The following is a 27,208-nucleotide window of genomic DNA, read 5'->3' on the forward strand; positions in this document are numbered from 1 at the left end:
TTAATACACTGGAAAATTTTAAAGCAATAAATCTCATATTATATTTATATGTGGAATTCTTAGTATAACAGGAGATCGTATCATAAATAAGGGATATAAAAAAGAATGCCCTTTTCACAGATTGAATAAATTTTAAGCTAATTTGGAAAAAAAAAAAAAAACTCACAAAGTGTTTTGTGTTCCATCACTCCAGTTTCACAATGCAGTCCATCTACTTTGGAAACATCATAAATTGTAAATATTAAATGTTCTGCATTTGGAAAGAAAATAATTATTTACTGAATGAAGAGTGAATGAAAAAGGACAATATTAGAGCAGCCACTATAGAGCTGAAAAATGTCAAACCACCAATATACAATACCAGTGCTATATAAATGTTGTGAAAGCTCTATGTGGGTAAGCAAACAAGCATTACTTTTAAAAAGAAGTAATGCTGAGCAAGAAGCCATTTGGAAAATAATGGCATGCTTATATGGCATGAATCATTTTAAAGTGAGAGTGAAGCTTTGTACTTATGGACATTTTCCACTTCAAATTAAAAGTCATAGTTTAAATATGTAAGCGTGCTATAAACTTGGTCGATATACTTTTATAAAAAAAGGAATGCAAACAGTTCAGACATTCTTAACAAAGGCATACAGAAAGGATGGGAATGGGATAAAGTATGTAAAATGTGGCTTGGATAGTTGGTTTTACGTCCATCCATCTTTCAAACCTGTTTATCCTAAGCAGGGTTGCAGGGAAGCTGGAGCCTATCCCATATAAATTCAAATGAATCTCCTGTCTGAGTACTGTTTGTATGGAATATGCAAAAATTTCTCCATAACTAAATGGGTTTATCTCCAGGTATTCTGGCTTGACATTCCAAAGATTGGTTAGTTTCACCGGTATATATACTATGCTATACTATGCATACATACAATGAAACACAGACATAACATAAATAGGTCTTTTATTTTGAATTAAAGAGTATCACTGAACATACAGAAAACAAACTTATGTATATATAATGATTAAGAAAAAGAGTCTGTAATGACAAGAAAGCAATACCCTGATGACTGTTAAGTTATACACAAGGCTTGAAACTCTCATTCACAACAGCAAATAACATCTGTAACAGTGTCTGATTAGAAAATGCTTCAGGTAAACTAATTTAAAAATATGCATTATTTTCAAAATAGTTTATTTATTAATGTTAAAGAAAAATTATTTCCAAGCCTGTAATATATTACAGCTACTTACAAAGAGCAAGCTAAAATATGATCTCAAACTACGGCATGAATATACTATATAAACATTCTATATGATAGTCGTCTCAGGCAAAATGATTAGTAAAATTATCATCTGTTTTTTAAAATAAATAATACGAGTATAGATTATCTATCCTAATACATCTAAAATGAAAATTTTAAAATTAATATGCTGAGATATTAAAGGCCCTGAAAATGCTACAAGCAGCACTGTGATAAACTGATAGTGATTTTAGTTCTTTTTTAAAAAGTTCACTTTTTATTTTGCATAACCATTTTTTATTCTGAAACAAGGAAAAAAAATCAGACATGATCATTTTCAGGTAATGGAAAAGTGGAAACGGTACAAAAAGGAAGATTTAGTCTTGACTTATGGAACAAGAATTGCATCAATATGGTGAAGACAAGTCATTTTATAGGTTAGTAAGATGTCTTAACTGCTTTACTACTCTCTGCCTTATAACTTAAAGAGTTGTGTATGGTTTATTTAGTATGTTTAATGCAAGATTTAAAGAAATATTGACATATCCAGCTCTGTCCTACAGGTTCACTTTAGAAAATGTATAAATGTGCAAGGAAGAATGCATTTACTGTATATTAACATTAGAATTTCTGAAGCCTATGAAAAAAGTCATAATTCTGCACCACCTTAAATTCTTTCGCACCTCTCCATCAGCGTATGTGTTCAGCATTTTTTGCTTCGCATTTCCTGTCATCGTACAGTTACACAGATCATTATAGACACGGAACACACATGAACTGTATGTATTCCAAAAAACAATTTATTATGTACCCTCTACAACTCCAGGCACCTCACGGCCAGATAAACACACTTGAGTTCTGAGAATTTTGTGACTGACTTCAGCTCCATTGGTGGTAAGATGGGATAGCAGGCTACTTGATGCTTGTGCTGACTGACACATTTGCAAAACAAAAAATGCTGATGGAGAGGTGTGAAGGAATTTAAGGTGGCCCGGGATTACGAGTTTTTTCAAAGGCTTCAGGGATTCTAGTGTTAAATGCAATTTAGGTGGTCACTATCTAGAGAAGTAACACCAAGCAAGAGCAAACAGCAGTAGAAACTGGCAGGTGAATAAGTAAATAATTAGCAGCAAAGTATATTAAGTATGTGAATATTCTTACTAAGAAGGAAGTTGTGTGTAAAAAGGTTTACATAATTAAACAAGTCTTAGCACATAGGAGTTAGCATGAATAAGAATCAAAATCAGGTAGAGACAGGTGCCAACCCATTTTCAGGACCTTGTGGAGCTGGTCGGTATCTTTGAAAACTTTGAGGTGGTAGGCAGGCATGAGGAGTGCCAACTGGCCATTTCAAAACCATTCACCGGGGAGAGGTTGTGGTACTGGGGAATCAATCATTACAGTCATATGAAAAAGTTTGGGAACCCCTCTTAATTCTTTGGATTTTTGTTTATCATTGGCTGAGCTTTAAAAGTAGCAATTTCCTTTTAATATATGACATTCCTCACGGAAACAGTAGTATTTCAGCAGTGACATTAAGTTTATTGGATTAACAGAAAATATGCAATATGCATCATAACAAAATTAGACAGGTGCATACATTTGGGCACCCCAACAGAGATACTGCATCAATACTGAGTTGAGCCTCCTTTTGCACATATAACAGCCTCTAGACGTCTCCTATAGCCTTCAAATCATCCCATAGATTTTCGATGATATTCAAGTCAGGGGACTGTGACGGCCAATCCAGAACATTGTACTTCTCCCTCTGCATGAATGCCTTTGTAGATTTCGAACTGTGTTTTGGGTCATTGTCTTATTGGAATATCCAACCCCTGCGTAACTTAAACTTTGTGACTGATGCTTGAACATTATCCTGAAGAATTTGTTGATACTGGGTTGAATTCATCCGACCCTCGACTTTAACAAGGGCCACAGTCCCTGAACTAGCCACACAGCCCCACAGTATGATGGAACCTCCACCAAATTTGACAGTAGGTAGCAGGTGTTTTTCTTGGAATGCGGTGTTCTTCTTCCGTCATGCAAAGCGCTTTTTCATATAACCAAATAACTCATTTTTTGTCTCATCAGTCCAAAGCACTTTTCCAAAATTAATCTGGCTTGTCTACAACAAGTGACCATGTTTGTGGTATGAGTGCAGAAAGGGCTTCTTTCTCATCACCCTGCCATACAGATGTTCTTTGTGCAAATTGCACTGAATTGTAGAACGATATACAGATACACCATCTGCAGCAAGATGTTCTTGCAGGTCTTTGGAGGTGATCTGAGGGTTGTCTGTAACCATTCTCACAATCCTGCGCAAATGCCGCTCCTGTATCTTTCAGGGCCTGCCAGAATTGGGTTTAACAGCAACTGTGCCTGTGGCCTTTCATTTCCTGATTACATTCCTTACAGTTTAAACCTCTGAGATAGCTTATTGTAGCCTTCCCCTAAACCATGATACTGAACAATCTTGGGGTTTTTTTGGTCTTGTCCGTTATGGGAGATTGACGTCTGAAGCGGAGCTCCGTTTCAGCTGCTTTATTTTCTCTCTTATTTCTTATTATCCCAAGGTATACTGAATTTACCCAACCCGAGGAGTTTCTACTACAGTATATAAACATGAGTAACAAGAAAGGGGGTCAGAAAGAAATGGAAAATAAACTTAAAGCTACACCCAAGTCTAGACAGGCATCAAGCCCAAGTGCAAGGTATGGCCTTTCAGAGACTGACCTGGAACAGACAGGCGAAAGCACAGACTTCCCAGGAAGGTGCAAGTGATGCAGGTCACAATAGCTCACCAATTCCAGAAGATCACTTGAAACTAGAAATGGTCTTGCAGTCCGTGCTTTCATCTACTCCTCGCGAGCTGAAGGCATCGGCTGTAACTGGGGTTGCCACTTCACCTGCGGAGCACGAAAGCCGAAATGATTTGTCTGAACTGAAGGAAATGATCGCAACATTGGCCACGGCCATAAATGAGCTCAAGAAAGACATTCAGAAAAATATGAAGAAAGAAATAAATGGCTTGCTCAAGACAAACGAGAAGCTGCGGCTGGAGCTGCAAGGGCTGCGGCACGCTAATAAAGACTTGGAAAAACCTATATATGATAGTTTTGATGCAACCTTTAAAAGTATGCTGGGAAAATAAGGAACACATTCAGGAAAATGCATCTAAACTGAGAGAACTTGCCGATCAGCTGGAAGGCGTTAAGCAGACATTCACGACTCGAACTGAAACAGCGAAACATTTTGTATCTACTGCCGATGGAAAAGCTACAGCTGCGAATTCCAAGACAGACTTGCGGCTCTGGAAGATGGATGCAGAAGGAATAATATTAGAATCAAAGGTCTACCTGAGAATCGTGAAAGTCCAAACCCAGTGAAACTCGTAGCTGAACTATTCTCAAAAATAATTGGAGAGGACTTTAAATCAGATACCAAGATAGCAGCAGCTTATCGTATACATAGATCAAATACCTCTAAACCTAGGACTTCAATTGTCCGCTTCTAGAGATTACAATTTAAGCTTAATGTAATGGCACTTCTCAGACAGAAACAAGAGATTATATTTGAAAATAACCACATTACTATTTTCCCTGATTTCTCACCCTCAACAGCTGCTAAACGTGCAGCTTTTTACAACATTAAACAGCGGTTACGGAAAGCCAATATCAGATACTGCCAAACTGAAAGTGGATATTCAAGACAAATATTACATCTTCTCCACCAAGGAGGAAGCAGAAAAGGAGTTAAGAAAGCTGATCCCCATAGTGAGTCGCCGCCTGTCACGTCATGGCAAGAAGATATTATCTGCTGTCTGATCCGCTTGTAATGATACGGGTACCATAATTATACATCCTTTTCTCTTCTCTGACACTTTTGTTTATGTTTTAATTACAATTATCATTCAAAACTTGGCTGCAAGAGTCCTTACTCGAACCAGCAGCAGCGAGCACATAACACCCATCCTGCTCCACCTTCACTGGCTCCTTGTGTCTTACAGAATCGAATATAAAATCCTACTAATAACCTACAAAGCCTTAAATGACCTTGCGCCAAACTACATCAGTGACCTTCTCCATCACTATGTGTCTGCCCACCCACTAAGGTCCTCTGATTCTGGAAATCTTATTGTGCCCGACACTACTCTACACTTCATGGGTGACAAGGATTTCAGCTGTATAGCACACAGACTCTGAAATGACCTACCGAAATTAATCAGGTCAGCTGACGCCATGAATTCTTTTAAAAAACAACTCAAAACTCATCTGTTCAGGAAGGCTTTTAGCTCTACTTGACTTTACTACCCTCCTCTCAGTTTACCTCTATGTCAAGATACTCATGTAACCTGTATGTGTGTGTGCTATGCCATCAATTATGTGTGCTATGCCATCAATTACGTTGTCTGTTAGGCTTTTTTCCCTGAATTTACTGTCTTAATCTTCTTTATTTATTTATCTGGTTTAGTACGATGCTATATACTGTATACCCTGCTGTTCTTTCTTAAACTCTGTGAAGTGCATTGAGCATGGGAAAGGCGCTATATAAATAAAATGTATTTTCATTATTTATTATTAATTATAGGCGTATGTGCGGAAGAAATTAAAGTAGTTTTTTTTTTTTTTTTTTTAACTATTCTAAAGGAGACTGTTTAACATCATACCCTTGGTTTATTGTTATTGTTATTATTGCATTAGGGTTTACTATGCTTATCCAGGGCCACTTTTTACCACCATTCCCTGGGTTTACTGTCTTAATATTTCAAGACTGTTGAAGATTATATTTTACTAGCCAACCCGCGGCGTAGCATATGCCGCATAATTATGTATTGATGGGTGAACACTTCCTGAAAGACACAGTTGTCCAAATGGGGTGGGTTTGAGGATACGACTGTAGGTGAATGAAAAGATGGAACTCTGGGGAGGAAAACATTCAATTGTCCGTGACTGAAAACTGTAGGACCGCTTTCGCACCTCCACCTCCCAGAGCGAGGGACGGGGCTGGACGGTGCTCGGGCGCGGAGGGCGGAATGGGGGGGAAAGGGTAAGGACGCCCATTCCGCCCCGCCATTCTAGTCTGCTGATTTCTTAGTCATCTCTTAGTCATCGTTCAGTACGCACTGCCTGCTCATGTGCCCGCCCCCAACTCCTCACCTGAGTCGCTTTCGTCTGTGTACAAGTCCACATGCACCTGTGAGTCACGTTGAAGTTTCATTTTCCAAACACCGCCTCAGTCGCTTTCGTCTCTGCTACAGTCCACATGCAACTCTGAGCCACGTTGACGTTTCATTGTTCTTTGCGGTTCTGGCTGCTTTTCTATATATAATCCACCAAGTCACCCGACCATGGTAGTAGCGATGAAGGGTGTGTACAAAGGGCAAGAACTTAATCAGTGCGAGCGTAATACCCGCACTGCCTGGGAATTCCTTGCCACTTGTCCCTCTAAGAAGTTGGAAGCCGACCACTTGGGGTCGCAAAACTATTTAGCAGGAGGGAGTTTCATTCGTTATCGAAATTAACCAGACAAATTGCTCCACCAACTAAGAACGGCCATGCACCACCACCCACAGAATGGAGAAAGAGCTATCAATCTGTCAGTCCTCTCCGTGTCCGGGCCGGGTGAGGTTTCCTGTGTTGAGTCAAATGAAGCGAAAGGCTCCACACCTGGTGGTGCCCTTCCGTCAATTCCTTTAAGTTTCAGCTTTGCAACTATACTCCCCCCGGAACCCAAAGACTTTGGTTTCCCTGGTCGGCTGCCCGGCGGGTCATGGGAATAACGGCGCCGGATCGTCAGTCGTCATCGTTTATGATCGGTACTACGACGGTATGTGATCATCTTCGAACCTTCATGATTAATGAAAACATTCTTGGCAAATGCTTTCGCTCTCGCTCGAATTGTTGGTGGGCGGGGCTCTGTGAGTTGGCGGGCGTGGCTCTGACTTGCGTGCGTCTTGCTTGCCATGGACTTAGTGAATTCTTAGAGTTGGTGGGCGTGGCTATGTGAGTTGTCGTCGTATCCCATGGTCTTAGCGTTGGTGGGCGGGTCTCTGTGAGTTAGCAGGCGTGTCTATGTCGTGCGTATCCCATGGTTGTCTTGCTTGCCCTGTCGGCTTAGTGGATTATATATATAGATGCTTATAGTATTTAGACTTTATCGGCAATAGATATCTCTACTTTTAAATCCTCAAACGCTGCTGCTCGGGTGCTTATTTTGTTTTGGACGTGCTTTGTCTCTAGGTATGTCAGAGGACTGGGACTTTGTGAAGTAGGGTCCAGCCTCACGTGGGGAGGCAAAATGGGGGGGGGTGGGGGGATAAGGGGGGTGAAAGAAAGAGTCTATCTAACCTTTAAATCCTTATAATTTTAACTACCAACGTAACAATAGGCTGCATGGCAATAACTTGTGAGAAAATTGGAAATTAAGGTTAAAGCTGTCTCACTTCTAGTTAAGACTACAAAATGACATCAAAAATTCAGAATCAATGTCTCCATGATGGGACAGTTAACTTTGTGAGCTGGAATGTTAAAAACGCCTGAATCGCAAATTAAAGAGAAAGAAAGTATTCTCTCACCTAACAGGTCTAAACCCTAAAATAGTATTTTTACAGGAGATCCACTTACTAAGCAAGGATCAGTTCTGGCTGCAAAAAGACTGTACTGGCCAAATGTTCCATTCCAGCTTTACAAAGAAAACTAGAGGTGTGGGAATTCTCATACATACATTTGTGGTATCAGATGTAGTATCTGATCCTGAAGGGAGGTATGTGATTGTCATGGGCAATTTATTTAACTGTAAAGTGATTTTGACAAATGTTTATGCACCCAATGTCGATGATAAGGAACTCATTCAAAATGTATTTGCATCCATTCCCAATGTGAACACTCATAAAATTATAATGGCTGGGGACTTTAATTGTGTTTTAAATCCACTCTTAGAGAGATGTCGATCTAACACTGCAAAGATAACTACACAGTTTTTAACTGAACAAAACTTATCAGACCCCCTGGAGGTTTCTAAACTCAAACTCAAGAACATATTCCTTCTACTCACCAGTGCATCACTGCTACTAAAGAATTGATTATTTATTTATAGATAATAATTTTTTGCCTACTATTAAATCTTGCAAGTACGACGCTATTGTTATTTCTGACCATGCCCCTCTGATCTCGGAGCTAAAATCATTTCGTCCCACATACTCATCTCACAGATGGCGCCTTAACCCTCTTCTATTAGCAGACGAGAACGGTACAGAATTTATATCAAAACAAATCAGTTTCTTCCTTGAGACAAATACATCCTTAGAGGTCTCTGCAGGAAAACTCTGGGAAACTCTGAAGGCCTTCTTAAGAGGACAGATTATTTCATATCTTTCCCATAGAAATAAATTAGAAACCAAGAAGGTATCAGAGCTAACAAGCGAAACTACAAGAATAGATTAAGAACATGCCAGGTGTCCAAGTGAGGCTCTTCATAGGAAAAGACAGGCTCTGCATTAAAAGCTCAACCTATTAACAACCAAAGAAACTGAACAACTCATTTTTAAATCAAGACATCATTACTATGAACATGGAGAGAAAGCTAATAAGCTCAACAAATCCGCAAGCAAGAAGTTCGCAATGCAATCCCAGCAATCACCAACACGAACGGAGGTAAAATCATTGACCATAAAAATATAATGCACACATTTAGAGACTACTATAAATCCTTATATTCTACTGAGTTTAAAGAAGACAACACACAATCTAATGCATTTCTGGATGCATTACAGATACCACAAATAGATACTTTTAGTGCAGAGGAACTGGATAAACCTCTGGTGCTATCAGAATTACTAGATGTCATAAAGTCACTTCAGAGCGGGAAAGCAGCAGGCCCTGATGGCTACCCTGTTGAATTTTATAAGAAATTCTCCATTCAGCTAGCTCCCCTCTTATTAGCAACATTTACAGAAGCTAGAGACAATCAAATTCTACCTCAAACTTTTCGCCAAGTATTAATCACCATCTTTCCTAAACAAAATAAAGACTTATTACAATGTGCGTCATACAGACCAATTTCACTTCTGAATAATGATGTTAACATACTCTCCAAAGTCCTAGCTAGAAGGATGGAGAAAGTGCTGCCTTCGGTAATATCACAAGATCAAACTCGATTTATTAAAGGCCGACACTTAGCTTCCAATCTTCAACGCCTGTTTAATATAATATATTCACCTGCAAAGTCAAACACCCCAGAGATATTATTATCTTTGGATGCAGAAAAAGCATTTGATATGATTAAATGGAACTACTTTTTCACTACATTAGAGAAATTTGGGTTTGATCTGAACATTTGTGCATGGATCAAACTACTGTATACCAATCCAGAAGCTTCAGTTTGTATTAACAACATTTGTTCAGACTACTTTAACACTAGAATTACTAGAGCCTACGAAAAAACTCGTAGATCCGGCCCACCTTAAATCCGTTCGTACCTCTCCCTCAGTGTCTTTTGTCCTGTAAATGTGCCGATTAAAACAAGCAGCCTGCTATTCCATCCCCCCACCGAACATGCACAAACTTCTCCCAGCTCATGCCTTGATGGATTATTTGGGAGTGACGTGCTGGAGTTTTAGAGTGGAACAGATCATTATTTGGAACACATGCATTTCATGTGTGTTCCATTTTTGCAATAATCTGTGTAAACACATTGTTAAAACAAACGTTTTTCATATTTTAGTAGTAAATGACAAAATGTTGGCATAAACTATATAATGTGTGAAGCCTGAAGTCCAAAGATCAAATAAACACTTTCACAAAAGGTATGCATTTGCTACGACCGCTTCGGTGGCGCAACGGTATCAACTATTGACTAATCAAAACTTCACGGGTTTGAGACCGGACGAGTCCATTTTGAGAAGTGAGCTGCTCTTATTCTTACTATCTGTAACAGTCGGTGAAAATTTATGAAACTTGTAAAGCTTAGCTTTGTTTTTTTTTATTCAGTTTTATTCTCTCAGTTGCGTTCACAATTCCACCCCCCAATCACCCATGTCTCCCTTAAAATTGTCCAAAATGTTTCCAGGGCAAGATCCAACCTGCGAACGGTGCAATCAAATTCCAGCCACACTGCGTCACATGTTTTGGGCCTGCGCCAAATTAAAATCATTCTGGACAAAAATTTTTAAGTGCCTTTCAGACAGCCTTGGTGTCACAATACCTCCTAACCCATTAACAGGTGTGTTTGGTGTTCTTCCAGATGGGCTTAAAGTGGAGAAGGACAAACAAACTGTGATTGCCTTCACTACACTATCGGCACGCAGACTTATTTTGCTAAACTGGAAGAATCCTAACTCTCCTCTTTTAAGTCAGTGGGTAGCTGATGTTGTATACTATTTGAAACTGGAAAAAATCTAATTCTCAGTTAGAGGATCAGTGCACAACTTTTTCAAAACCTGGCAGGATCTAATCAATAATATTTTAGAATAAGCTCTAAAAGCACTGAGGAAGTAGATTCTCTTCCCATTTCTTTTTCTTCTCCATTTATCTTTATCCGCCTATTAAACTCATCAATTTATTTATTTTTACTACCTTAAAGTTTTACTCCGTTGGCCATGCTCTCTCTCTCAGGAGTAGGGGTTGATTTGTTTTCAATCCTATTTTTTGTAAAAATTAATCTATTTGTATGGAATGATGACAATAAAATCAATAAAATTAAAAAAAAGAAAAAAATGACAGTTTAACCCTCTGAGATAGCTTTTTGTAGCCTTCCCCTAAACCATGATACTGAACAATCTTTGTTTTCAGATCTTTTGAGAGTTGCTTTGAGGATCCCATGCTGTCACTCTTCAGAGGAGAGTCAAAGGGAAGCACAACTTGCAACTGACCACCTTAAATACCTTTTCTCATGATTGGACACACCTGTCTATGAAGTTCAAGGCTTAACAAGCTAATCCAACCAATTTGGTGTTGCAAGTAATCAGTATTGAGCAGTTACATGCATTCAAATCAGCAAAATTACAAGGGTACCCACATTTTTGCACAGCCAGATTTTCACATTTGATTTAATTTCATACAACTAAATACTGCTTCACTAAAAAAAATCCAGTACTCAGATGTTCCTAGGAAATGAAAGACATTCCACTGTTATCTTTTTTGTTGAAAGTAGAGTATATTATTATGCAGGCCGAGAGGGGTTCCCAAACTTTTTCATATGACTTTAGGTTGTTTGCTCCAGAAACAGAGAGTCTCGAATTATGTTGCCTTCCAAGTGCACAAGTAGGAGACCTACCCGGAAGTGTGGATATGCTCTCGGCTGGAGTGGGGGTGAATCCATGTTGGCACAAATGACATACTTAAGGGCAGAGTTAGGTGCCAAGCAGAGGAGCAGAACTGACTAGGTAGTCTTTTCCAAAGTACTACCTGAGCTATGCGCCGATGCAAGTTAGAACTAGGAGATTAGAAGGCTAAATGCATGACTCAGATCTTGCTGTAGTAGAAATTACATTTAGGAGATTTAGGATTACATGGATTACAAGTGACATCAAGGGCCTTTTGAACAAGAAAAGGGCTTTTAAAGGCGATGATCAGCATGAGCTCAAGCGTGTGCAGAAGGAACTCAGAGTCCAGCTCAGGGCGGCGAAGGAGCAGTACAGGAGAAAGCTGGAGCAGAAGTTGCAGAATAACAGCATGAAGGAAGTGTGGGATGGGATGACGATCATCAATGGCTGCAGCTCGAAGCGGGGTGCCACCATCAAGTGAGACGTGGAGAGAGTAAACCAGATGAACAACTTCTTTAACAGGTTTGACCACCCTAACCCACTCTAACCTCGGAGTACTGCACCATCCACCCATCCTTCTGCTGATACCAGCATAAGAGAGAGTTTCCCCCCACCTACAATTACAGCAGCCCGGGTAAGCAGAGAGCTGAGGAGACTTTGTGCCAGCAAAGCAGCGGGTCCAGATGGAGTATCGCCACAACTGCTGAAGGCCTGTGTGTTGGAGCTGGGGAGTCCTCTACAGCGCATCTTCAACCTGAGCCTGGAACAGGGGAGAGTCCCGAGGCTTTGGAAAACATCTTGCATCACCCCAGTCCCAAAGGTATCACATCCTAGTGAGCTGAATGACTTCCCGCCTGTTGCTCTGATGTTGCATGTGATGAAGACCTTGGAGCGGCTGCTGCTTCACTACCTGAGGCCACAGGTCCGCCACGCACTCGACCCTCTGCAGTTCGCATACTAGGAGAAGGTGGGAGCAGAGGATGCCATCATCTATATGCTACACCGATCCCTCTCCCACTTGGACAGAGGCAGTGGTGCTGTAAGAATTCTGGACTTCTCTAGCGCCTTCAACACCATCCAACCTCTGCTCCTTAGGGACAAGCTGACAGAGATGGGAGTAGATTCATACCTGGTGGCATGGATCGTGAACTATCTTAAAGACAGACCTCAGTATTTGCGTCTCAGGAACTGCAGGTCTCACATTGTGGTCAGCAACACAGGAGTGCCGCAGGGGACTGTACTTTCTCCAGTCCTGTTCAGCCTATATACATCAGACTTCCAATACAACTCGGAGTCCTGCTACGTGTAGAAGTTCGCTGACGACACTGCTATCGTGGGCTGCATCAGGAGTGGGCTTGAGGAGGAGTATAGGAACCTAATCAAGGACTTTGTTAAATGGTGCGACTCAAACCACCTACAACTGAACACCAGCAAAGCCAAGGAACTGGTGGTGGATTTTAGAAGGAGCAGGCCCCTCATGGACCCCATGATCATCAGAGGTGACTGTGTGCAGGGGGTGCAGACCTATAAATACCTGGGAGTGCAGCTGGATGATAAATTGGACTGGACTGCCAAGACTGATGCTCTGTGTAAGAAAGGACAGAGCCAACTATACTTCCCTAGAATGCTGGCGTCCTTCAACATCGGCAATAAGATGCTGCAGATGTTCTATCAGACGGTTGTGGCGAGCGCCCTCTTCTATGCAGTGGTGTGCTGGGGAGGCAGCATAAAGAAGAGGGACGCCTCACGCCTGGACAAACTAGTGAGGAAGGCAGGCTCTACTGTAGGCATGGAGCTGGACAGTTTGACATCCGTGGCAGAGCGACGGGCACTGAGCAGGCTAATGTCAATCATGGAGAATCCACTACATCCACTAAACAGTATCACCTCCAGACAGAGTAGCAGCTTCAGCGACAGACTTCTGTCACTGTCCTGCTCCTCCCCCACACTATGCGACTCTTCAATTCCACCGGGGTTGGGGGGGGTTAAACATTAACATTATACAAGATATTGTCTGTCTGTTATACCTGCATTGTTATCACTCTTTAATTTAATAATTTTCTTTATCAGTATGCTGCTGCTGGAGTGTGAATTTCCCCTTGGGATTAATAAAGCATCTATCTATCCATCTATCTATGTTTATGGAGCATTAAAAGGACTCCTGGAATAGATGGGACCAGTTCCGACATGATGGCTTTGAAGATAACAGTAGGGACACCAATGTGTTGGGGAAGCGTATTAGTAGCTTAGACAAGGACTGTATAAACTAGTGATTGGGGGGCAGGGAGTTCAGGATAGGCCAGGTTTAAAACTGTACATGAAGGAATGAAAATTGGTATAAAAACAAATACGCATAGCAACTAAAATTCTAGCATAAAGTTAGAGTGCAAAATGAAAATAACTAACACATTAAAAACTGCTTGCCTTAATGCTATAAGTATTAAACGTGCACAGAAACAGTCGAACAGCAGTGGAACTTTTTTAAAAACATTTTATAATTGCCGTTATAAAGCTGAACTGTTCAAAGTCTGAATCAGTTTTCCCCATTAGAAATAATGGAACATGAATTAATCCGTTCCCACTCCCTAAACAATACCCATTTCAATAAACTTACACAGCAAATACACATAATTTAAGGTGAAAATAACACAATTAAATGTGATTAATAATAAATTAAAACATGAAAACAATACGTAAATAATGTATAATAAAATGAAATGTATGGTGGTACGCATAGATGCAGCAGCCTGATGCTCTTTCTTTTGCCGCTTTCTTTGTCCTTTTGTGTGTGTTGCTGTTCGTCATAATGACATACTGCTGGGCGATTAACGTCTACAGCTGGCACAATCTCCTAAAAATAGGACTATGCAGCAAACAGACTGTTACAGTTGAGTTTCTCCGCTTCCACAACATCCCAGTGTACATAGCCAGGCAGAAGCGGGGCTGCAGGGCTAGCGAGGCTACGTAGGCGACTACACAAGCTGCTTCTTCCTAGTATTTTTCTTACCAACTCAAGATCCCTCACAAATAAGATGGATGAAATGAAGCAAATAAGAACGTTAATAACAGTTGCATTCTGCTAATTACAGAGGTCCGTAGACTCCAGTAAGAGAAAGGGAGTGGGTTAGGGGGGGTTGTATACGAACATTAAGACTGTATACAAAAGATGACATTTATGCTTGCTGCATAATGCTATCTGTTGCTGTATTTTTTTACTGCACGCACAGTTTGAACATTAAAGCATCATTCGAACTCCAGATCAAATTTCTCTCGAATTTAGCATTCAAACTCTGAAACGTTCGAAGTTAGAATCGTTTGAAGTACAAGGTACCGCTGTGTTAGAAAATAAGGAGATAAAAAAGAAGCTGCAAATGAAAAAACTGTTGTATAAAGCATGCAAGAGTGATAACTCCAATGAGAATCGTAGGGCTTATGAGAACATAAAGGCAACCATTAAGAAGGATATTAGGGAAGCTCAAGGGCAGATAGAGAGGAGTTAGAAAAATGACCCAAAGAGATTATTTCAGTATTTTAGTAGCAAAGGAGTGGTGAAGGAGAAGGTGAAGTGTATCAGTAATGGTAAAGGGTAATTAAAACATTCAGATACTGAAATAGCAAATAATCACATGCAAATAGCAAAGTCTTCACTTGTGAGGCAGTGGATAACTTCCTAGCAATAACAGGAACTACTAAGGAGGTACTGAATGATTTAGAAATTGTAGATGGAGACGTATTGCACAGAGTAAATGGCTGAAATTTGGGATGATTCAATTGATCGGCCACCAATCTAAATCAGCTGATTTTCACTAAAAAAATACTTGATTCAATGATCCATAAATTGGCTGATCACAAAAACAATCTTTTCAGCCCCTGCTTTCTAAGTTTTATGGTAATTTAGTTGCAGTACTACATTATGCAAGGTATTATTATAGTTGAGAACTTTTGGTGCAGCAAACTTCCTGCAATGAAAACAACAGCAGCAAGTCGAGGCTTCTTTTACTAGAGAGGGTGAGGCGACTAGAATATTACCCTTTAAATTAAAGAAAGTGGAGTAATAAACTGAGAATTAGGAATTGGAGAAGTCACCCTTTGCAATTAGACAAATGGCAAGAAAAGCCACTTTAATGTATTCAGACTTTTTTATTTTGCCTTTTGAATTAAAATGGACACAGTTTGAGTTTGGAGAGCAAGCTTATTTTAAGTGCAGAAGCTTACATTTTTAATTGTAAAAAGAAAAGAATGATGAATTTGAAATTGCCGCTTAGTAAATAATACGCTTGTTAGCTTAACTGCAAAATATGTTTTACTTATAACCCTGTTAAGCATGTTAGTCTTGTGTCTTCTTGATAAACAGCTTATGAACATTTGATGCATTTGTGGCTTGTGTTTCTATGTGTCATACAGCATAGGTTTTTGTAAGAAACAAGTACTACATAATGAAAATTTTAATGCATATTTATAGTTACTATAAATGCAGTAAATGTACAGTACTGTGCAAAAGTTTTAGGCAGGTGTGAAAAAATGCTGTGAACAAAGAATGCTTTCAGAAATATAAATAATGATTGTTTATTGTTATCAATTTACAAAATGCAAAGTGAGCGAACAAAAGAAAAATCTAAATCAAATCAATATTTGGTGTTACTACCTTTTGCCTTCAAACCAGCATCAATTCTTATAGGTACACTTGCACAAAGTCAGGGATTTTGTAGGATTATAGTCAGGTGGATGATCAACCAATTATACCAAACAGGTGCTAATGATCATCAATGTCACGCGTAGGTTGAAACGCAGTCATTAACTGAAACAGAAACAGCTGTGTAGGAGGCTTAAAACTGGGTGAGGAACAGCCAAACTCTGCTACCAAGGTGAGGTTGTGGAAGACAGTTTCATGTCATGGCAAGATTGAGCACAGCAACAAGACACAAGGTAGTTATACTGCATCAGCAAGGTCTCTCTCAGACAAAGATTTCAAAGCAGACTGGGGTTTCAAGATGTGCTGTTCAAGCTCTTTTGAAGAAGCACAAAGAAACGGGCAACGCTGAGGATCATAGACGCAGTCGTCAGCTAATAATAATTATTAATAATAATAATAATAATTCTTTGCATTTATATAGCGCTCTTCTCACTACTGAAAGCACTCAGCAATTGCAGGTTAAGGGCCTTGCTCAAGGGCCCAACAGAGCAGAGTCCCTTTTGGCATTTACGGGATTCAACCCGGCAACCTTCCGATTGCCAGTGCAGATCCCTAACCTCAGAGCCACCAAGGAAACTTAGTGCAGCAGAAGAAAGACACATCAAGCTTATTACCCTTCAAAATCGGAATGTGCAGCAGTGCCATCACCTCAGAACTGGCAGAAACCAGTGGGCCCTGGTACACCCATTTACTGTCCAGAGAAGTCTGGCCAGAAGTGGTCTTCATGGAAGAGTTCCAGCCAAAAAGCCATACCTCTGACGTGGAAATAAGGCCAAGCGACTCCAGTATGCACGAAAACATAGGAACTGGGGTGCAGAAAAATGGCAGCAGGTGCTCTGGACTGAAGAGTCAAAATTTAAAATATTTGGCTGTAGCAGAAGGCAGTTTGTTCGTTGAAGGGCTGGAGAGCGGTACAATAATGAGTGTCTGCAGGCAACAGTGAAGCATGGTGGAGGTTCCTTGAACGTTTGGGGCTGCAATTCTGCAAATGGAGTTGGAGATTTGGTCAGGATAATGGTCTTCTCAATGCTGAGAAATACAGGCAGATACTTATCCATCATGCAATACCATCAGGGAGGCGTATGATTGGCCTCAAATTTATTCTGCAGCAGGACAACGACCCCAAACATACAGCCAAAGTCATTAAGAACTATCTTCAGCATAAAGAAGAACAAGAAGTCCTGGAAGTGATGGTATGGCCCCCACAGAGCCCTGACCTCAACATCATCGAGTGTGTCTGGGATTACATGAAGAGACAGAAGGATGTGAGGAAGCCTACATCCACAGAAGATCTGTGGTTAGTTCTCTAAGATGTTTGGAACAACCTACCAGCCGAGTTCCTTCAAAAACTGTGTGCAAGTGTACCTAGAAGAATTGATGCTGTTTTGAAGGCAAAGGGTGGTCACACCAAATATTGATTTGATTTAAATTTCTGTTTTGTTCATTCGCTGCATTTTATTGATTGATGAAAATAAATGATTAACACTTCCATTTTTGAAAGCATTCTTTGTTTACAGCATTTTTTAAAATTTATTTATTTATTAATTTTTATTGTAATCATTCCATACAAATAGATCAATTTATAACCAAATAAAATTGAAGACAAATCAAACCCCAACCCTGAGAAGGAGAGCTTAGCCAAAGGAGAATTGCTTAGGACTTTTTAATAAGGCAACAATAAACAAAAGAAAGGGAGAAATAAATATATAGGTAAATAAGAAATGGAGAAGGGAATTAAATGCGGTAATAGTTATTTCTCTTATTCTAAAATAATATTGATTAGATCCTGCCAGGTTTTGAAAAAATTTTGTACAGATCCTCTAACTAAGAATTTTATTTTTTCCAATTTCAAATAATATAAAACATCGGTTTCCCACTGACTTATCAGAGGAGAGTTAGGATTCTTCCAATTTAGCAAAATAAGTCTGCGTGCCAAAAGTGTAGTGAATGCAATCACCGTTTGCTTGTCCTTCTCCACTTTAAGCCCGTCTGGAAGAACACCGAACACAACTGTTAATGGGTTAGGAGGAATTGTGATACCAAGGCTGTCTGAACGGCACTTAAAAATTTTGGTCCAAAATGATGTTAGCATTTTTTCACACCTGCCTAAAACTTTTGCACAGTACTGTATATTTTAACAATACAAAATGCTGTAGTGTAATTAATGACTAAAATGATTAAAACCTATAAGTGCATGTATATTTACATTTAAGTAGTGTTTAATTGCCAATATCATTTAACTGAATGGAGGACACCAACTGCATAGAAGGACTGGGGTGCGAGAGTTGTAGCCATCCTGACACAGCACACACACACACAGCAACAGCAGCACAGCAGATCGTGCCAAAGCTGCATAGGCCCATAGAAGCACCGCTCCTTCCGGATGGGGAAAAAGAAGTCCAGGGAAGGATTGAAAGCAGCAGGCAGCCAGTCACCCATCATTGCAAACAGCACCCTGATTGGCATAGCTGAAGAAGGGGCTAGCTGAAAGAAGCACTGTCCAGAAGGCAGTATCCTTGAGGTAGGTGTCGGGCCCTGGGACAGATTACCCTGGGAAAGTTACCTGTCTGTCCCATACACCTATGTCATAGATGGCGAGTGCTCAGATCCGCTCTTATGGCCAAAACATGCCGTTCCATTGAGCGACAGCATAGTAAGCTCAAAGAAAGCTGCTGAGGAAGAACCCCGCCCGCTGTTCTTCGAAGGATGACTGCCAGAGAAGGAACGCCTAGTCTCTTGCATCCCCATTGGGACCAATCAGAGAGAGGAGGGGGCAGTGGAGGGCTGGAATACCCTCCACGAAGAAGGTATGGGAATGGATGACGTGTGTCAGATCCCCGCGAGGATGATTGGCTGCAAGTGTGGCCGACAAAAATCCATCCCAATGGACTCCCAATGATGCCAGCACAGGAGGTGCATGGGCACAATGGCCCCTGGCTGGCGTGCAAGGATGAGCAAAGCCTGAGTCTACCGCCGGCTAAAACAGATAACCTGCTCTCGGCTGTGCGGCATTTGGAGATTGTTCTCCAACCCATACAGCTTCTTTTACAGGTGATCGGTCTGCCGAGGCAGGCAGTAGAGAAGCTGGAGAGGATGGCCAAAGTACCCCTGAAGGTAACACGGGAGTACTTGAAGAAGCTCGCCACAGGACTACTCATGCAGATGTAGCAGTACAGGAGACTGTTTCCTGTACCATAAAAAAACAGAAACCCCTAGCAAACTGACCCAGGATGGTGCTGATTGGAGTCGAGTAGCAGGGGGTCCGACAGTTGATCGCTGTGTGGTGACCAATCGTACAATGTGGGTGGAAACGGCCAAGGTGCGAGAGAGAGGGGCTGGCTTATATGTGCCGGCGGAGGTCTCACAGGAGTCAAAAGGGACACAAACAGCGCACGGTCTCTCTTCCTGCCACAGGGAGACCCAGACTGTTAATTCCCAAAGTATGAGGAAGACCCGGAAAAGGAAGTGCAGCACATAAGCCCATGTGCTCATATGTGGTATAGGGCTGCTCCCCGCAGGGGCAGAAGAATGAACAGACCTCAGTTGGGCGTGTGACTGAGCAGCGCTTCCCACGATAGGAGGAGGGGAGCGGCCATGCTATGACTGCCACCATGTGAGTCATGGGTGGAGGTGCTGTCCTAACAGGGTGCCGAGAGATGCCTGGAGAGGACGCCAGTGCAGTGCCTTCCCGTCTCTTTCTTGTTTTTTTTGTTTCATGACAGAGCCATTGTCCAGACAGCATTGACTCCCCATCCTGGAGGACAACAGCCCTCGCGGGACAGGACATTTCACACCACAAGGCTCAGCTGAGGGAGGGGAACTGTGATGGGCAGCCACAGCCATTACCTGTATGGAAGGACTGGGGTAGAGAGCATTGGCAAAGCCAATTGACAACCCTTCCCCGGGACGCTAGGGGGCAGCTCTCCTGGATGGCTGTGGCATGCTGGGAGTTGGAGTTTGCACATCTCTGTTGGGTTCCATGGGAGCCACCACGAGGAGCTGAAGAGCCTACATTGGGCTCTCCTCACACCTGGGAGTGTTTTCAGGTCTGATTAATGAGCCACCTGGAACACTCCCAGGACCTGTTTAAAAGGAGCCACCTCACTACATTCAATGAGTCAGAGTTGGGAGGAAGAAGGATGAAGCTTCCAAAGGAGTAGTGGAAGTGTAAGGACTGGGAATTGGCAGCTGAATGAAGGACTTTGTTGTGGTGCTATATGGACTGTGCTGTACTTTGAGGAACCAAAAAAGAAAACGCTTCCCCGGCTGTAAATAAAGGCGTGTTGTGTGGCAATTCGGGTGTCTGCCTGTCTGTGTCAGGTTAGGGCACGTACGTCCACACTATCTATATATATCTATATTTTTTAATTAAGCCTCATTTCACCTAGGTACATTACAGAAAAATTAAACAATATGACAGTTTGTAAAGTATGAGAAGCATTTTATATTCTTTAATTAAAGTATCTTAAGGAAATGTTATTTATTTTAGTATTTATGGTCACTGAACAATAAGCCTACAGAATTTAATTTTGTTAATAAAAAATGAACAGCTAACACCTAAGGTCTATAGTTTAATTATAAAAATACTCTTTAATATAGGACATAAGGCTTCTATGTATCTGGTTAAGCAGGACCGTAGTATATATTTTTTTTTAAAGGAATCGTTATTGGCTGATCAAATACCATGAAATTGATCATTGGTATCAACCTTTAAAAACCTGATCGGAGCATCCCTAGCTGAAATCAAGCAAATGGTCACGACCAGATAATATTTATCCTTGAGTGCTTAAAGAGATTAGTGACTATAAACAGTGCATAAACCCTTGACACATATTTTTAAGAAGTTACTGCACACTGGGAAAGTTCAGAAGACTGGAAAATGGGAAATATTACCCCATTACATAAATAAGGTGATTGGGCAAATCTAAGTAACTTTAGGCCAATAAGCATAATGTGCATCACAGGTAAATTAATGAAGGGAATTCTTAACACTAGAATAACCAGAGCCTACGAAAAAACTCGTAAATCTGGCCCACCTTAAATCCCTTCGCACCTCTCTGTCAGCATCTTTTGTCTTCTAAATGTGTCGACAAGCTCAAGCAGCCTGCTATACCATCCACCCCACCGCCTCAGAACAGGCAAGAAGTTCTCCCAGTTCCTACCTTGATTGATTATCTGGGACTGAGCTACCCAGAATTATAAGGGGAAATAATGTGATGTGTGTTTTGTGTCTACAACAATCTGTGTAAACACATCAGAAAACATTGTCGCACAAATGCAATATTATTTGAAAACAAACAGCATCAGATCGGGCGTGAATTTATACTGCCACTATTAGAGTCAGATCAGAAGGGGGGTTAGAGCGTAAACGTGACCGAGAGAATAAGACTGAAAAAAAAGCTAACTTTTAGAAATGCCATACATTTACAGCCGATCTGACGCTGTTCGTTTTCAAATAATATTGCATTAGTGTGACGATGTTTTCTGATTGGTACTATGCAGGTCATAAAATGATTTCTTCAAAATGTCACATGTATTTGTCTCTTTCTTTTTTTTTCCGGTGCAGCGTTGACATTGTACTGATCCACGCACACGTACTGTAAAAGGCATGCACGGGGGCCACTGAGAAAAGAAGAGTGTTCATGGCTCACCTTGCAGAGGCGCTTCGTTGTCACTTCTTACAAGAAAAGGCGATGGATAAAGCAAAAGAGGATGCAACATCGACAAGCTTCTGTTCCAAGACTGCCACTTCCCCAGCCCCTTCAGTGTAATAGTAACCACAGCACAGAGAGAAGTGTGTACATTGCAACAGGTACACATGTCGTAAATGTAGAAAGGACAGTCCTTGGGTGTGTGGGAACTATTAACATTTGAATCTGATGATTGCATATATTGTGGAACTGACTTCTCTGTACTATTCTTTCCTCTGCATGTCCTGGAGTACAAAAGAAACAGTAACGTGCACCAAAAAGTGGACACTGGCAAGATTGGAAAAAAAAAAAAGTGGTAACTGATTACAAGCACAAGAAGGCGTGCGAATGAATATGAATAATATAAATAATGTTGCATCCATGCCACAGTTTTCCGAAATGTACTATACAGGTCATAAAATGAGTTATTCCAAATATCATATATACATATGTCTCTGTTTTTTGTCAGTGCGGCTTTGACGTCATTGACCATAAGGTGCACACTAATTCAGTGTGAGCAGGAACACTCAATAAAACTGAATAAAAAAAAATTCAAGTGACGGTGAAATACAAAGCAGGCAGATTCACCAGTGTTTGTGTGTCAGCTTTTATCCCTCCAGATCAGAGAATGTCCAGTTCCATTGCCTCAAAACACCATTCACATCTACAGTTATTCCCAGTTTCAGATAAAAAGTAAACGCGTCAGATCTGGGGCGGGGGATGTGCTTGTTCTATCGTGACAGAGAATAAAAGTGAAAAAAAAGAAATGCTAACTTTTACATGTACTATAAATTTACACTTGCTGCTACAGACACAAATCAAATGTATGTTGTTATTGTATAATATTAATAATAAGAGCAGCTCACTACTCAAAATGGTAAACTTGCCAGGGAGCCAGTTTCGAACTCACGACCCCTGGCTTATTAGTCAGCGGATCTTACTGCTACACCACGGAAGATGTCGTAGTGTACGTGCACTTTTTGTGAAAGAGTTTATTTGATATTTGGCCATCAGCCTTCACACATTATACAGTACATGTCTATATTTTGTTATTTATTACTAAAACATGAAACACGTTTCTGTTTTAACGATGTGCTTACATAGATTGTTGGCTACTTACTGCTTGAGGTTATCGACACATTTAGAAGACAAAAGACACTGACGGAGAGGTGCGAAGGGATTTAAGGTGGGCCGGATTTACTAGTTTTTTCGTTGGCTCTGGTAATTCTAGTGTTAAGGATAGGACTAAATAACACTTGGAAAGAACAAGAGTTTTACTGAAGAGTCAGCATGGGTTCAGATAAAGGCAGCTACATTTTACTAACACGATGAATTTCTATGAGGAAGCAACAAAAGGATATAATCAATGTGGTGCATATGATATTATTTATCTTGACTTCAGAAAGTATTTGATAAGGTTCCACATGAGAGGTTGGGCATCAAACTAAAAAGATGTGGGAGTTCCGGGTGTAGTGAGTAGATAGGTACAGAAGTAGCTAAACCACAATATTGTTTGTTTTAATAATGGAGGTAATTTTTAATAAAAAGCGGCTGAATCCTATTTCTGTTCATGCCCTGGTATTGAAAGATTGTGAGTATTGTGAACTTTCATTGGTAATTTTAATACATACTAAAATTCAGGTGTCTTGGCATATACATTTACATATACAAGGGTTGTCTGGGTTCTGCGCGGAATCACTCAAAATAAGTAGCCAAGGATTTTTTTTTCTATTTTTCTCATGTACTTCAATCCTTTTTAAACTTTTTCCAAGTATTCACCGCCAACATCAATGCACTTTTGGGCTCTTCTGACCCACGCCGCAAAACACTCGCGAAAGGCTGTCTTTGGGAGGTTGTCTAGCTGTTCTTTGACAGCTGCAATCAGTTCCTCTCGAGTTTCGAAGTTGTGGCCTCGCAGGGGTTCTGTCACCTTCGGAAAGAGCCAAAAGTCACATGGTGCAAGATCAGGCGAGTAGGGTGGCGGGTTCAAAACGTTGACACCACTGTCTTCAATGAAATGCTTTGTCGCATTAGCCGTGTGGGCTGGCGCATTGTCATGATGCAAAAAGTGCCTTCGCAAGTTCTTGGACCGGCCTCTAGCCATCGCAGAAAAAACGTCAGGCAGGCACTGAGTGGTGTACCACTCAGAGGTCACAGTTTTCCTCTCCATCAGCGGCATTGACGCAAACATGGTGCGTTCCACCGAGCGGATTAAACCATCAGAAAAGTCGTAAAAAATCATCACTCGAAAGTCACACACGAACGGAGTCGGGAGCTTCACCGCTAGCGCCGGCTGCGCACTCTCAGTTCGTTTGCTTCTCGTGTTCATTCTGAAGGAAGAGAAGGAGCAAAACATCTGAACAAAAACATGCAACCACTTGAATAATCCCTCTACACAGCAGAACAGGTTTCGACAGGCTGACACTCGACAAACGATAAAATTCAGCGCGGAACCCAGACAACCCTCGTATAACCATTAAATAACTGGTAATGACAGTAGATTTACACAAGTGTATATGGAGTATATTTATATGCACATGTAAGTATTCATATAATCTTTTATATACAAGTGTATGAAACTACTTTAATTCCCTTTGCTTTTGTTTACACCACAGAAGGGGAATAATTACAAGATCAATCATACAGAGTTGACACACTATATAAAGTATATAATACACAGTGCACATCTTTTTTTGAATATCTGTTCCATTTGAACGAACAGCTTAGTTGCCATTTTTCCTACTTATTTCAGTAGACTGTTCAGTACTGAAGCACTGTTCAGCAGACAGTCTTATTTCAGTAGACGTCTTAATCTAGGTTTATTGTATCTAGACTGTACAACTATAAGATATCTCAATTTAATCCATGATACTCCACTGCCAGGGGGTCTTTTTTGTTTTTGGTGTGACCAATTTTTTGGCATGTCAGAGAACTTGGACTCTGTGAAGTGTGGTCTAGCCTCACTTTGGTAGGAAGAAGGAAAACAGAACAAGTTACTATGTGTCTATTCTTTTTACCTCAACAATTTTAAGTGCCAACATAGTGACAAGCTCCTTAGTGATAATACCTTTTAATAAAGATATGAAATCGCGTTAAGCTAAATTCATTTAATTAAGATTACAAAATGTTCTCAAATGTTCAGAAGCAGTATCTCTCTGAACAACCACCGAACTTTGTAAGCTGGAATGTCAAAGACCTCAGTCACTGAAGAAAAAAGTATTCTCCTAACTCAACAGGCCTAAAGGCTAAGATAGTATTTTTATAGGAAACTCACTTAAGGGTGGACTGGTTCTGATTGCACAGACTTAATAAGCCACATTTCTCATTCCACCTATAAAAACAGAGATGTGGGAGTTTTAATATATAAAGCAATCCCATTTGTAGCATCACATGTAGGTAGTATCTGATCCTGAAAGGCTGTACCTCATGGTGATGGGTTATTTATTAACAAGGGGGCTCCGCCCCCTGCTCGCTTCGCTCGCCTACCCCCGGCGTTTTGAACCCGTGCCCGCTGGGCAGCCACGTGTGAGGATGACGCACGTTTAATACGGAGCGTTCGCCCATGTCACTCTGGGGCCCCCCCACTGTTAATACGGAGCTCCGTCCGTACTATTATGCAGTGCATTGTGGACTACTGCGGACCCCGTAGTGTTTCCCATTTCAGTTTGTATCTCGATCAGTCAAGCTTTGGTTTTTGAAGCTTTTGAATTCCAGTCTTCATTATCTGTAACCTGCTGTCCATGTGTTTGGCTCCCTCGTTTAACCTGTTTATGACGTCTTACTTTACTTTCTACTCTGTCTTTCATTTCTGATCTCGCTTTATTCTGCTTTTGTTTCAATGACACCTGGTCCGTGGTGAATATAATTTCCCTTTTTCGAGTAATAATTTGTTTGCGATACTGTGATGTTTATCGTACTGTTAATAATACATCACTGTAATGTGATTCACCTATGCTGTATAGGTTAGATGTGTGAGGATGACGTATGTTTAATACGGAGCGTTCACCCGTGTCACTCTGGGTCTCCCCACTGTTAGTACGAAGTTCTTTCCGAACTATTATGCGGTGCATTGTGGAGCACTGCGGACTCTGTAGTGTTTCCCGTTTCACTTCGTATCTCGTTTAGTCGAGCTCTTTCTTTTTGGAGCAGTGCCTGCCTGGTCTGCGGCATTTCAGACGCACGTTGTAGGCGCCTGCGTTCATTAATTATATCCAGGTAGGCGCGTGTTTGTATCTCGGTCACTGGAGCTGTGTCGTGTTGAATCCGTGCCTGCTTTGCCTACGCAGTTTGAGACGCGCGTTGTAGGTGTCCACGTTCATTAGATCTGTCCACGCGGGCTCGGTGTCGAAGCTGTGCTACTTGTTGAGCTGTTTGGTTTTGGAGCCGAGACAGTTTTGCTTCCGCGGTTTCAGACGCGTGTCCGTACCATCTCGGGTTTGATGTATGAACCTTTGTGGACTCCGTAGGGGGCATTGACTCCTCTTGTTTTACTATGTCTCCTCCTGCGCTTTCACCACGCATTAGTGCCACTCACAATATGGCGGCGACGTCTGCGCTTTCCGTATTATGTCGGTTTTTACCATGCTGTGTACCTCCGCTGTGTGGTGTGCATGTTTAACTGTCGTTGTTTCTGCCTTTATATTCTGTATCTCGGTGTGCATGTGTTTTGCGCCTAGGTTTTTTTGAAGCTGTTGCATTCCAGTTTTCATCATCTGTAACCCGCTCTCAATGTGTTCGTCCCCGTTCTTTAATCCCTTTATAAAGTTTTTCTTTGTTTCCTACTCTGTGTTTTATTTCTGACCTCGCTTTATCCTGCTTGCGGCATGTCAGACAGTTCGTAGTCTTTCTCGTTTTACTCTGGGCAGGGGGGCTTTGTTATGTAACCTGCTCTCCATGTGTTTGTCCCTGTTCTTTAACCTCTTTATGACGTTTTACTTTGTTTCCTACTCTGACGGTTCGTAGTCTCTCCCGTTTTGCTCTGGTGGGGGTGGGGGGGGATTTGTGTGGCACCTGCGCACATGCGTAGTCTCTCCCGTTTCACTCTTTTGCGTCCACGGGCAGGTCCCTGCATCCATATCCGGTTTACCATTCTCGTTTAGTAATATGGATTTCTAAAGTAACTTTCATAAATGTATAAGCACCTAATGTGGATGACAGAGATTGTATCCAAAACATATTTGCATCCATTCCCAATATGACCAATCATAAAATTATAATGGCTAGTAATTTTAATTGTGTCTTAAATCCAGACGTGGATCGATCATCAACTACAGTGAAAATAGCATCTAATACAGCAAAGACAATCACAGTTTGTAATAGGTCATAATTTATC

At 41.1% G+C, this 27,208-nt stretch overlaps 1 protein-coding gene across 5 annotated transcripts in view; it reads right to left on the reverse strand.

Annotated features, from left to right (window-relative positions):
- The window catches only part of mapre3b (microtubule-associated protein, RP/EB family, member 3b), a 280,639-nt gene that overhangs the window by 167,162 nt on the left and 86,269 nt on the right, over window positions 1–27,208 (reverse strand). The window contains exon 1 of one of the 5 annotated variants that reach the window (XM_028797356.2): window positions 3,966–3,983. The exons of the other annotated variants lie outside the window; for them this stretch is intronic. The gene's annotated coding sequence lies outside the window, so the exon portion shown is untranslated. Of the gene's footprint in view, window positions 1–3,965; window positions 3,984–27,208 lie in introns of those variants that run through there. 5 annotated transcript variants of the gene reach the window in all.

This window comes from Erpetoichthys calabaricus, chromosome 3, assembly GCF_900747795.2.
Source record: "Erpetoichthys calabaricus chromosome 3, fErpCal1.3, whole genome shotgun sequence".
Classification (NCBI taxonomy): Eukaryota; Metazoa; Chordata; class Cladistia; order Polypteriformes; family Polypteridae; genus Erpetoichthys; species Erpetoichthys calabaricus.